The sequence below is a fragment of the Mytilus californianus genome, unplaced genomic scaffold (genome assembly GCF_021869535.1).
Source record: "Mytilus californianus isolate M0D057914Y unplaced genomic scaffold, xbMytCali1.0.p SCAF_6, whole genome shotgun sequence".
NCBI lineage: Eukaryota > Metazoa > Mollusca > Bivalvia > Mytilida > Mytilidae > Mytilus > Mytilus californianus.
In genome coordinates, this window is record NW_026262712.1 from 115,209,887 (window position 1) to 115,222,843 (window position 12,957).

General features: G+C 30.6%; 1 long non-coding RNA gene across 1 annotated transcript; it reads left to right on the plus strand.

Annotated features, from left to right (window-relative positions):
• The first annotated feature begins 752 nt into the window (after positions 1-752).
• Positions 753-12,605, plus strand: LOC127704546 (uncharacterized). Its single transcript, XR_007983323.1, has 5 exons — positions 753-1,009; positions 1,852-2,047; positions 2,246-2,389; positions 5,906-5,982; positions 8,019-12,605. It is a non-coding gene; the product is annotated as an uncharacterized LOC127704546 (long non-coding RNA).
• Positions 12,606-12,957: the final 352 nt, after the last annotated feature.

Here is a 12,957-nt window from a genome sequence, read left to right on the forward strand (position 1 = left end):
TATTAAGCACTGTCAGTGTGAACCATCATAGTACATTTGAAGCAAAAAAAAAATGATAGCAAATAGTACCTAGTACAATCCCAGTACAGTAAACAATATATGTTGTTCAAGCTTCAATATGATATACCTTTGATCTATGAAAATGTCAAATGAATAGGTGAAGGATATATGGTTTTTCACAAGTTTTAGTTTGTAACATGCTTCATTGAACAGGAACTATCCTATCTGATGCTGATGATTTGATGAGAAAGTTAGCCAATTAGGATCATAATCAGGCCTAAATAGTAGCTACATCATAAGAAATTCTTTGACACACTTGCCAGACTGTGATAGTAAATTCGTTTTTTTTTTTTATTAACAATCCATACATTTGCTGTTTTCTGTATTCAAATAAGGATATGTGGTCTGATTGCCAATAAGATAACAATCCTCCAGAGATTAAATGAGGGAGATATAAACAATTCTAGTATTATAGGTCACCGCATGGCCTTCTACAAATGAGAAAAACCCATACCTTATAGTCAGCTGTAACATGAAAAATATGAACAAATAACCCAAACTTTCATCTGAAATAATTGGACTCTAAATTGAATGATCTTTGTTTGGGAGACGTTTTAAACTCTCAATAATAAACTATCTTGTTGTTAATAGATAGTAAGTTAAACATAATGTTAACATGTTGTACACATCCAACTACATTGTATATTTTTAAATATTATGAATATAATTATATCTATAAATTTCAGTTAACCCTTTCCTTCCCTGTAAAATGGATGGTTGTTTGGAAGATTCACTTCAAATGTTTAAATTAAAGCGTGCACCAAATACCAAAGAGCAAATGTTTGAATTAGCATTCAAAACATGCACTGCTAACATTGAGGTACAAAGTAATACAAAGAAGATATGTTTCCGCCAAGCAAATCTTAATGAAGACCTTTATGACCGCTGTAGACCAGCTACAGATAAATACCGGCACATTCTTATACATATGGATTCTGTTTTCACTTTTGTAAGTTTAATTGAGTTTCTAAGGCAAATACTTTATTTTTGCCTCAAAATTGAAGAATATCAAATCAATTAAGAATTAAATTTGCTCATTAGAAAATAATACATATTGATTTTTGTTTGCTAATCATTCAGTGGCATTTACTTGATGCATATTCAGGAGGAGAACAAATTTAAACAATTGGTAGGTTCTACAAAATAGATAGAACAGTATGAAGGGGATATTGAACTGCCACTAGTAATGTAGAGTATAGTCAATAGAGGCAGAACTTTCACCAATCAATAGGCCACCTGTGCGCTGCTGAATAATTTTGCAAGATTTATTATACCTTGCAGAGAATGTAACAATTTTTTTCACATATGACATCCGATTTTTTCAACAGAGAATGAGAATAAGAAGATGTTTAATGAGATACAAACAAAAGACAAAAAGATATTTTTGCTTTTTTTAAGGAAAAATCTATCTTTAGAACTCGTTTACTTAACTGAATTAAAGCATGTAAAAGAGAGACTAAAGATACCAGAGGGAAATTCAAATTCATAAGTCGAAAATAAACTGACAACGCTATGGCCTAAAAAAGAAAAATACCAACAGACAAACATTAGTACACAAAACACAACATAGAAAGCTAAAGACTGAGCAACATGAATCCCACCAAAGACTGGGGAATGTATTGATATTCACATATTTGGTTCCCATTGTTGAACTTGGTCCCTTGAGAGGAATCCAAAATGAACAGTAAAAATTATTTATAATCCTGGTGTATATATATAATATATATATAAAATAGTTGGATGATTGATAAAAGGTGTTCTACTGATACAGGTCCCTATTGTATTTTACAGGTTATTAAATGTGATGACCTCCAGGGATGGTGGTGTTTACCTGAGGATTTTCCAAAATTTCAAAATCTGACGATCACATGGAAGTTGATATACCTCCATGGTACCGTTACAGAAGAGCTATGGGTACTTTCTGCATCCTCCGGCAATAATAGCCAAGCATGCTCACAGCCAATAATTTACACTACACCAACGCCAGGTAATATATCATAGTAGTTTTGTTGTTGACGATAAATAGAGAAAATAAAGAATCATTTACAATACACCACAACCAGGTTATATATCATATAAGTTGTTTTTTTGGACGAAGAATCAAAATAAATAAAGAATTAAATTTTAGACATATTATTTTACCCTTTGAACATTTGTTGATAAAAATTTTGTTTTTCATTAATAGTGAAAGTTACTCGTGCTCCTAAGGAAGATAACAGTGGTTTATCAACTCCCAGAATACTAGGGATAGTGTTTGGTGTATTGTCAGCTCTCTGCACATGTTGTGTGGGTGGATATTGCTGCTGCTGCAAGAAGAGAAAATCACAAGGTATTTTATTATTTCCCCTAAATTTTATGCATGTTCTGTTCTATAATGACTGCACAGGGTATATAACTGATTTGTCTCTGTATTTTGGGAATAGATTCTGTTCCATATAGACTGCACCAGGTATTTTACTGATTTGTCTCTGTATTTTGTGAATAGATTCTGGTCTATTTAAACTGCACCAGGTATTTAATTTTTTTTGCCATATTTTGTGATTAGATTCTGTTCCGATTCTTTTCCATATAGACTGGACCAGGTATTTCATAATAACTGCATGTGGTATTTTATTTTTTCTCATATTTTGTTAATAGATTCTGTTCCATTCAGACTGCACCAGGTATTTTACTGATTTCCCACATATTTTGTGAATAGATTCTATTCCATATAGACTGAACCAGGTATTCGATTGTTTCCCTATATTTTATGAATAGATTCTGGTCCATATAGACATCATAAGGTATTTTACTGATTTGTCTTCATATTTTGTGAATAGATTTTAATCAAAACAGACTGTACATGGTATTTTATTGATTTCCCTTAAATATTGTGAAGAGATTCTGTTCTGCACCAGGTATTTTACTGATTTTTGTCAAGCCTGCGACTTTTGTCGCAAAAGCGAGACATAGCGATCCTACATTCCGTCGTTGGCGGCGTCCACAAATGTTCACTCTGTGGTTAAAGTTTTTGAAATTTCAATAACTTTCTTAAACTATCCTGGATTTCTACCAAACTTGAACAGAAGCTTTTTTATGATCATAAGATAGTATCCAGAAATAAATTTTGTAAAAAAAATCCTGTTTATCCGTATTTTACTTATAAATGGACTTAGTTTTTCTGCCACTTAACATTACATTCACTCTGTGGTTAAAATTTTTAAAATTTTAATATTTTTCTTAAACTATTCTGGATTTGTACCAAACTTGGACAGAAGCTTGTTTATGATCAAAAGCTAGTATCTAGAAGGAAATTCTGTAAAAATTATTTCCTGTTTTTCCGTATATTACTTATAAATGGATTTAGTTTTTCTTCTAACTAACTTTAACTGCAGACTGTAGGTAATGTTTTTAAAACATTTATTAGATTCATAAACCATCCTGGATTTTTATCCAAACTTGGATAGACGCTTCTTACAGCAAAAAAATAGTATCTAGAGGAAAATTTTTAATAATTTTTTCCCCATTTTTGTTGAGCCTGCGACTAACAGCAAAAATAGGCGAGACACTGGGTTCTGCAGAACACTTACGATTTTTTCTATATATTTTGTGAAAATATTCTGTTACATACAGACTGTAACAGTATTTTACGGATTTTTCTCTATACTTTGTGAATAGATTCTGTTTTATATAGACCGACATTTTGTGGTGAAGGATAATTTTCAGTATACATATTTTTATTTCACCTCAGACTAGTCTAGGAAGACTATATGAAAACAAATGTATATAATATAACATGCACTGTTCTAACATTGTTGAAAGAAATATTTTAAGCAAGATTTTACTGTTAAAAGTTCAGTTTTAATTAGTTAATCCTGTTTGTTCATATTTTGGTAATCAGATCATATACTATGCACCAACTTATTATCGTGTATACTTTATATATCGTTTAGCCTTGTCTATCTTACTTCTTAGCAATTTATTTTTTAAGCTTTCCAAAGTTCCATTATGTATTTATATATAAAAAAAGGTCCAACTTTTACAACATCATGACGATTTCTACTAGTGTTATTTTCAACTCGCAAAAATATCACTCTGGAAAAATAGTTGTCGTAAAGTAACTAGTTATAATTACTGAACTCATTTAAGCACCATGCTTTGACATTTGACAGAAATATCTCAATCAGTATCATGCAGTGATATGTCTTGTGTTTGTTTGTGTGCATACTTTTGTCATTTTACTGTACCTGCATGGCCAATGTTTTTAGAACAAACTAATACCTGTTTTGTGTGATATCTATCTCACTTTATATATAGGTGAATATAAACAGATTTGATTTAATGTATATATCTACAAAGCAACAAGAAAAAAAACCTAGAAAAAAAAACCCAAAAATTCTGAACTCCGAGGAAAATTCAAAACGAAAGCCCCTAATCAAATGGCAAAATCAAAAGCTCAAACACATCAAACGAATTGATAATCAGAAAAGGATTGATTGATAGATTGATTGAAGTTTACACAAATTTCACCACTATTCATATTTCAGAACCTAGAATACTTAAATGCTTCATACCTTGTATGCAGATACCTTATGTTAAGTTTCTGTCTTTCCTACATCGATTTTCCTTGACTTCATTATCATGGTTGGGTGAATGTCTGAAAAAAATAACTTTTTTTTTTTTAACTAAAATGCTCTCTTATGAGTAATATTTAACAATACTACCTATATTTTGTATATGGGTTCCTTGCAAATCTACATGTTCGTCAGGGGCATATGTAGGATTCACCCGACCTAGACCTCATTTCATGGATCCAGGACCAAGGTGAAAGTTACGTGGTCAGTAGATAGATATAAGATGTAGTATGAGTGCCAATGAGACATCCAAGTCACAACATGTAAAGGTAAACCTTTATAGGTCAAAGTACGGTCTTCAACACAGAGCCTTGGCTCACACCGAACAGCAAGCTATGAAGGGCCCCAAAAATGACTAGTGTAAAACCATTCAACAGGAAAAACAGTCTAATCTATATAAAAAAACGAGAAACACTTATGAACCACATCAACAAACGACAACCACTGAACATCGGGTTCCTGACTTAGGACAGGTGCAAACAAATGCAGCGGGTTTAAACGTTTTAATAGGTACCTTCACCCTTACCCGAAACAATAGTGTAACATCACAACATAGAAAGACAAACTATAAAATATCAATTGAAATGGCTTAACGCATTCAAAAGACATATAAGGCTCCTATCTCAGATACCATAAGCATTATGTTAACTATATTTTGTGCATGCAATGAACGTAAGTTGTACTTGTCTGACTGGAATTTTTCATATGACCATGACGTCAATTTCATGGTTTATAGAACAATGATTGATTTTTGTGGTTATGTAAGTTTATCGGTTACTATATTAAAAGCAATAAGTAAACTATAATTGTTGTGTGGGTTGATTGTAAGGTTTACATGTCTGTCTGGCAGGGTTTATATAAACTTGACTTCATTTCATGGTTCATTGGTCAATGTTGAGGTTTTGTGGTTTGATCTGTTTCTCGGGTTCTTTAAGCGATATGACCACCATATTTGGTGTATGGAATGATTGTTACATGTACATGTCTGCCTGGTATGGTCAATCTCACCATGACTTCATTTTCATGGATTATTGATAATGTTAATTTTATGTAGTAAAACTTTCATAATTTAGACTTTCAACATAAATTCGATCATAAAGTGAAGAAACTGAGACATTTCAGTATGTATTCTCTAGTTTGTATATGAACTTTTACTATTGGGATGAGCCTCCCAACAGTGATTGTGATGTAATTTCACCACAATACCTATGTTGGTATATTGACTTTGTTAGGAACACCAGATACTGTCACTGATGTCAAACTGTCTATGCTTGATGAACAAAATGACAACCATTAAATTCATACTTTGGTAAGTATAAGAGTTTGTACATAAATAGATCTGTCTGTTGCTTTTCCTTTTCTTAATTATGTTAATTATAAAAATGTTAATCAGAATCAAAAACATCTAAAGCCAAAAGTATCAAATACTGTTCAGTGATTACAATGAATAGCCTATTTAGGCTAAGCTATAATTTTCAAGGCTCTATCTGAAAGTGTGGAAACATGTGTCTTTGAATAATGCATCTTTATAACTTCAGCTTGAGTGTTTTGATCATCCATATATATTTTCAAATACTATCTTTAGTTTCAAATCACATCAGCATTTTTGATTTTTTTCTGCATTTCCATTGAATTCTTTGTCTCACCTGCAAATATTTTTATGTAAATCCTTTACATATACATTTCATATGAGCACATTTACAGGTTTCCTTTGATTTTCAAATCAATTTGATTGTTAATCCCTTCAAAAACTTTTCAATGTAACAGTAGACAAGACATGATAGTGTGTCCACACTTGTCTATTATGTTACACTACAATATATATAATGCATGTGCTGCCCCTTTTGAAATTTTCAAATCATGTCCTTAGAGCTATTATAGAATAGTATTTAAAAAAAAACATTCAATAAGTTTGCTTTTCAAGTTTGTAAGAAAATTTGCAATTAATAGTAACACATCTATTACTGAAAATTCTGAATTATTGAAAACTTTTCATTAATGTGAATAATGCCACCGGCTGAGTACAGTAATGAGCCACCAATGGGTCTTCAATGCAGGGGGAAATCCTGCACCTAGGTGGTGGCCTCAGCGGGCCCCTAAATAAATATGTGTACTAGTTCAGAGAAAATGGACGTCATACTTAACTCCAAAGTTCATGCAATAAGTTCAGAATTTACTGTATACATTTTGTAATTTGTCAATTTTGTAATTTGTCAAATAAATTAAATCTCATTCTTACCAAGCCTATAACTTTGTGTGCTAGTGTCTGTTTTAATTGTAATGCTTGAGCTAACTTCCACAAACTTTGTTTCACTTTTTATATTGTAATACTTGCACAAACTTGCACAAATTTTGTTTTACTGTTTTGATTATAACGCTTGAGCAAACTTGGAAAAACTTGAATGTTCTGATTATAATGCTTGAGTAAACTTCATAAAAATATTTGTTTGACATTGATTTGTACATGATCTTTTACCAAAGTTGGAAAGATTGCACTTCCTGCAAACTGAAGGATTAAAAGGATAAGTATGACAAGAATTGCAAATAATAAAAATACATACAGTTATCAAGTATTTCATTTTACAAATATCCTTCTCATCTGAAATCCTGAAAATTATACAATTCAAACTTGTTTGTTGAAAACTTAAGCTAAAGCATTCTAAAGTATATAAAATAGATAGCAGGAAATACCCAAAGTATAGAACAATAAAACAGTCCAAACCTACCTAATGTTAATTTCTCAAACTTTTTCCGATTTTTGGGTTATTCCTGAATAATCTGATTTGTGGTACAATAGTGGACAACAATAATTTACATATGGAGTTTGCATTTTGTTCTAGTTTACTGAACTTATAAGAAATACTGTTCTCAGGCTAAAAAAAGTAGATACCAGGATTGAAATTTTGTATATGTGCCAGATGCACGTTTCTTCTACAAAAGACTCGTCAGTGACGCTCAAATCAAAAAAAGTTAAAAAGGCCATATAAAGTTGAAGAGCATATATTGAGGACCAAAAATTTCTAAAAGTTTTGCCAAATTATATACATATTTTTATTACATACATCAGAGTTTATGATGACTTGCAGATTGAGATTGTGTTTTGTTCCTATTTACTAATTTTATTGATATGGCTGCAGGCAGGGGCACAACACGTTTTTATATTGTATTTTCTTAGTTGTTGGTGAGGGGGGTGAGAAAATGTAGTTAAAACACTTCGTATAAATCACAGAAGTTTATTGGGATACAATACTATGTGATTCAAAATGATTGAATCGTCGTGAACTATTTATGACATGTTGCATCAATCATGATTTTGTAATTTTAATATTGTATCATTATTCACAGGGTCAAGTAATGGAGTTGAAATGAATTGAATTCAGAATTCAAGGTGACGGAAAGCACTATTGCCATTTGAAATTTGGATGAATGTATTCTGTGCCTAAAAGAAGAAACACTGTTTATGTTAAATGCAATTGGAAATGTTTGACACTTATCACTAATGGAAGTAATAATGTGATACCTGTGATTTTGTTTCTTTCATGGAGCTGAATACAACTATTTAGTTGTATAATTTCATGGCAGTCTATGGCATTATTTTATGTTAAAATTGAAATTGATTGCTAGCTTATGTTACCTATCTTTACTAAAATGTTAATGAAGAGTATCAATTTGTTATTGCAATTTGTAGGGGCAGTGTGATTGTTTTGTTTGTTTTGTTTTGTTTTTTATATATTGGGGAAGAATGGCTACATTTTTAGAGGTTGATAAAAGTCTACCTCATTAAGATCAAGAATTGTGAAGTTACATTGTATCACTTAAAGATCAAGGAACAAATAAACCATCAGCAGCAGAAACAAAGATAATACTTACTAATGTGACTTTTCAGGAATGGACAGAAATTTGTCAAAATTGTTATATAATGCAATTTGGAAAATGCTAGATGATAAAGAAAACCCAAATGTTTATTACCAATATGGTTGTTTAGAGTATTTGTATTTAGAGAAATGGTCTGCTGGTTGTTTAATTTTTTTTCCTTCATTCTATCTATATTTGTCTTTTCATAACAAGATTCAGATGTAAGTATCTCATTTATAATTAAGAAAAAAATAGTTTTCTTTAAAATAAAGAGCATCGTAAAGGTAGAGGGGGTATATGTCAGAAAAAAATAGATATGAAGTGAAAGTGTTAATTCTTGATAAGCAGACATCTTTATTCCTTAAATGGAGTATTGTCACTCCTTAATTTTTCCCCAAAAATATTTAAATTTATGATCCATGAAGAAAAATGAGTTTAAAACTATTTTGCATTGTCTGCTTATTGTCCAAAATGCATGATTTTTTTTAAGAATATAAAGTTTGGTCCTTTGCGGTTTAAAAGGAATAACCATGACTTTTTTCTGATATCAGATTATTTGAACTCAATGAAGAAATTCTCATCAATCTTTTAAATTCTACCTATTTCTAAACCTAATACAAATATTTTGTTTTATTCTAAGACAATATACAGTTATTCTATATATTTCCGTTATTTAGATTATATTGTTATTTGATTGGTGCTTATGTAGACTAGTCGCTATATTTTACAATTTATATTATATTGTTATTAGATAAGTGTTTACATGGACTCTTGGCATTATTGTTTTATATATCAGTTTTTAAACTTTTTGAAACATATTTTTTATCAATTTATTCAATACACAAGTTACTTTTATACTCTATACTAGATCTTATGTTTTATAGTTTTCCTGGACTTAAAAAGTTTACATTATATTTTTGCTTTAAATGGAAATGTTCCTAATAAAAGTTGCATAAATAAAGGAAAGAAGTGCAATTCTTCCATTATTGGTTAATGTTATTTTTCTGTTTTTAAAACTTGATTAGTTTTAGATATCTTTTCCCTCTTTTTTCCAGTGACTTGATATGTTAATTTTGGGGAGCAATTTTAAATAGATTACCATCATCAGTGTACACCATCAGAAAAAATATTCTAAAGCAATTAAACTTATTCTGATATAACAATATTTTGTCATTTATTACTATAATTTACATGTTCAGTTAATAAGATATGATTGAAAATAAAACTACCCCTACCTGAAAAAGCCGTTTTAAAAAGATAATTTCCAAATTTGAATCCTTTTCTTTTATTTTCTTATATTATTTTTTTCAAGCTTTAGTGCATTAAAATAGAAATAACAATACTGTAGTTGAAGACTTGTCACCAGTAAAACTGCATTTGCCACAGCAAAACCTTTAATTGATGGCAGCAAACCTTCAAATGTCTGTAATTTGTCCTGGTTACTTTTGTTTCTTAGATACTATACGCAATAGGTCAACTATATTTATAAGCATATTTGGTGTATGGAATGACAGTAAGGTGTACATATATTTTTTCAGTTTAGTTTATCTGACTTTTACCTCATTTTCCTAGATCATGATAAGTTTATGTAATAGTTGTAGTAAAGCTTTATATTTAGGACTATCAACAAAAAATCAATGGTCAGTAAAGGTTTCATTTCAGCATGTGCACTCTAGTTTACAGTAAGCATTTACTTGGATTGTTATGAAATTTGGAAAGAAGCTTATCTTCAAGATAAAAAAAAGCATCTAAAGACAGTAGAAATCAAAGGCAAGCCTTCAGGTTCCTAATACTTTTGGGCCATTTTTTGGGGGTTTATTTGCACTATGTGGAAATTGTTATTCAAAAGTGCTAGTCTGTAATTATAAAACAGCTGCAAATGCATGAACATAGTAAACTTAGCATATAAATACTGCTGTTTGATAACATGGAGCAGCAGAATATTTTATTAAGATCCCGGTTCATATACTTCCCCGATTCTGATACAAAATAATTAATGATACTTTCTTCATCTGCATGTCACCATGGCAACGATAAATTTGATTTCCTGTTTTAACTTGCTAGGTAGTTAGCTATGGTTTTACAACATTTTCCCATTTTCGGAAACTCTACGAATCAGGAGGAAATTTTAGCAAAATTCTGAATGTTTTACACTTATGCATTAACTTTTTATATGTGAACACCATGTGTGTAGTTATAGATGATATCTTAATACATCTTTGGAGCTATATACATGTTACATGTCTAAACAGGGGATGTTGTTTTTGGTTTTGTTCTTGTTATTGAACTACCTCTTTTTATCAAGAAAAATCTTATTTCAAGATTTTATAAACCTGATTTTTATTTTTTATATGTGAAATCTATTTGAAATAGTTGTTTACTTTATTTTTAATATATACCTAACTGCTTTATTTTTTTTTGTCCTTATGAAAAATTAGATGCTTGAATATGTTTTGTTACAGTAATCTCTTATGAGATTTTCAGTCTTTAACTCTAAAAGTATATAAAAAATATAGTCTTTATAGGTAATTTAAAATGAAAATATGTCAGATTAGATCTATGGATTTGTTTAGAATTTGGACTTGTGGTTTACTTGTTATACACTGTGTTATGAGCATTATATCAACTCAAACATTGTGCTGCCATTATTAAATTCTCTGCAAAAAAATGCACAAAACTTTCTGTGCTGAAGCTCTCATAATATCTGTATTTTTTTCTTTTGAAAGAGAACTCAGTGCAACGTAACATGTCTTTAGACATTAGGTATACATATTTAGCGTTACCACAGAATTTTGTGCTCCTTTATGGATAAAGTTAGTGGTGGTGAGCTTTTCTCATCACTTGGCGTCCGTCATCCGTTGTCGTCATCGTCCTTAGTCGTCGTTAAATTTTACAAAAATCTTCTCCTCTGAAACTACTTGGCCACAATCATCATTATGGTATCTAGTTTAAAAAATGTGTCCGATGACCCCGCCTGCCAACCAAGACATGGCTAAAAATAGAACATATGGGTAAAATGCAGTTTTTGGCTTATATCTCTGAAACTAAAGCATTTAGAGCGAATTTGATCTGGGGTAAAAAATTTCATCAGGTTAAGATCTATCTGCCCTCAAATATTTAGACAAATCAGACAACCTATTGGGTTGCTGCCTCTGAACATTGGTAATTTTAAGGAAATATTGCAGTTTTTGGTTATTATCTTAAATATATTTATAGATAGAGATAAACTGTAAACAGCAATAATGTTCAGCAAAGTACGATCTACAAATAAGTCAATATGACCAAAATTTTCAATTGACCCCTTAAGGAGTAATTGCCCTTTATAGTCAAATTTTTAACAATTTTTTTCGTAAATTTTTTTAATCTTTTACAAAAATCTTCTCCACTGAATTTACTGGGACAAATAGAATTAAACTTAGCCGAAATTTTCAATAGGGTATCTTGATTGAAAAATGTATCCGATGACACTGTCATCCAACCAACATGGCCACCATGGCTAGAAATAGAACATAGGGATTTACTATAGAAGTCTAAGGGAAAAAATTGTAAAAAAACAATTTCAAATGGTCACAACTTAAAAACTACTTTAAAAAATGATAAGGGTCTTCAGTAACTATTGTAAGTCTAGTTACTAGTGGGATGACCTGCTTTTAATTTAACTACTGGGCAAAAATTAAACCAAACTTGGCCTCTATCATTATTAAGGTATCTAATACTATTTATTATGATTTAAACCTTATTTTACATGATTTCCAAAACCACAGAAGATGCAGGTGAGCGACACAGACTCTTGAGAGCCTCTAGTTTTATCTAAAAGTGAAAAATATTTCGAGAATGAAACTCAATTAAACATGGCATTTATTTTGATTCCAAAGACAGTAAAACTTATAACGTTATCTAAATAACAGATAGATTTCATCCTAACAGGCAAATTGACATGACAATTTTATGGGTAATTATTATTTATTTTATAAAGTGTGTCACTTTTATTGTAACGCTAAGAGTTTTGTTAGCTTTAAATGTAATATCAAGTTTTAAATAATTAAGATCATACAAAAATTTGATATTAAACAGTCAAATCACTACAATTGTTTTATTAAATACAAATACCTGTGTGGTCCCCTGGTAGCATTTTTTCTGTCAAGAGGAGAAGGATATTGATTTGGTCCATGGCCAGGTAAAAGTAGGCTTTGAGATTTGTGTGTTCTGCTGAGGTGCTAAGCACATGGCTTTAAGAAGTAAGAGCAAAGACTTGTAAGCTGGGAGTGAAATTAATAATTCAATAGGGTACTCAGATACTTGATACACAAGGTCTTTTTAGAGACATCTCTTCTCTAAAGAATCATAGATTTTATGACACAGATACTTTATAAACCATGCAGGTCTTTTGTGACATCTGTCTTATATAGAACCATATACATTTGTGAAG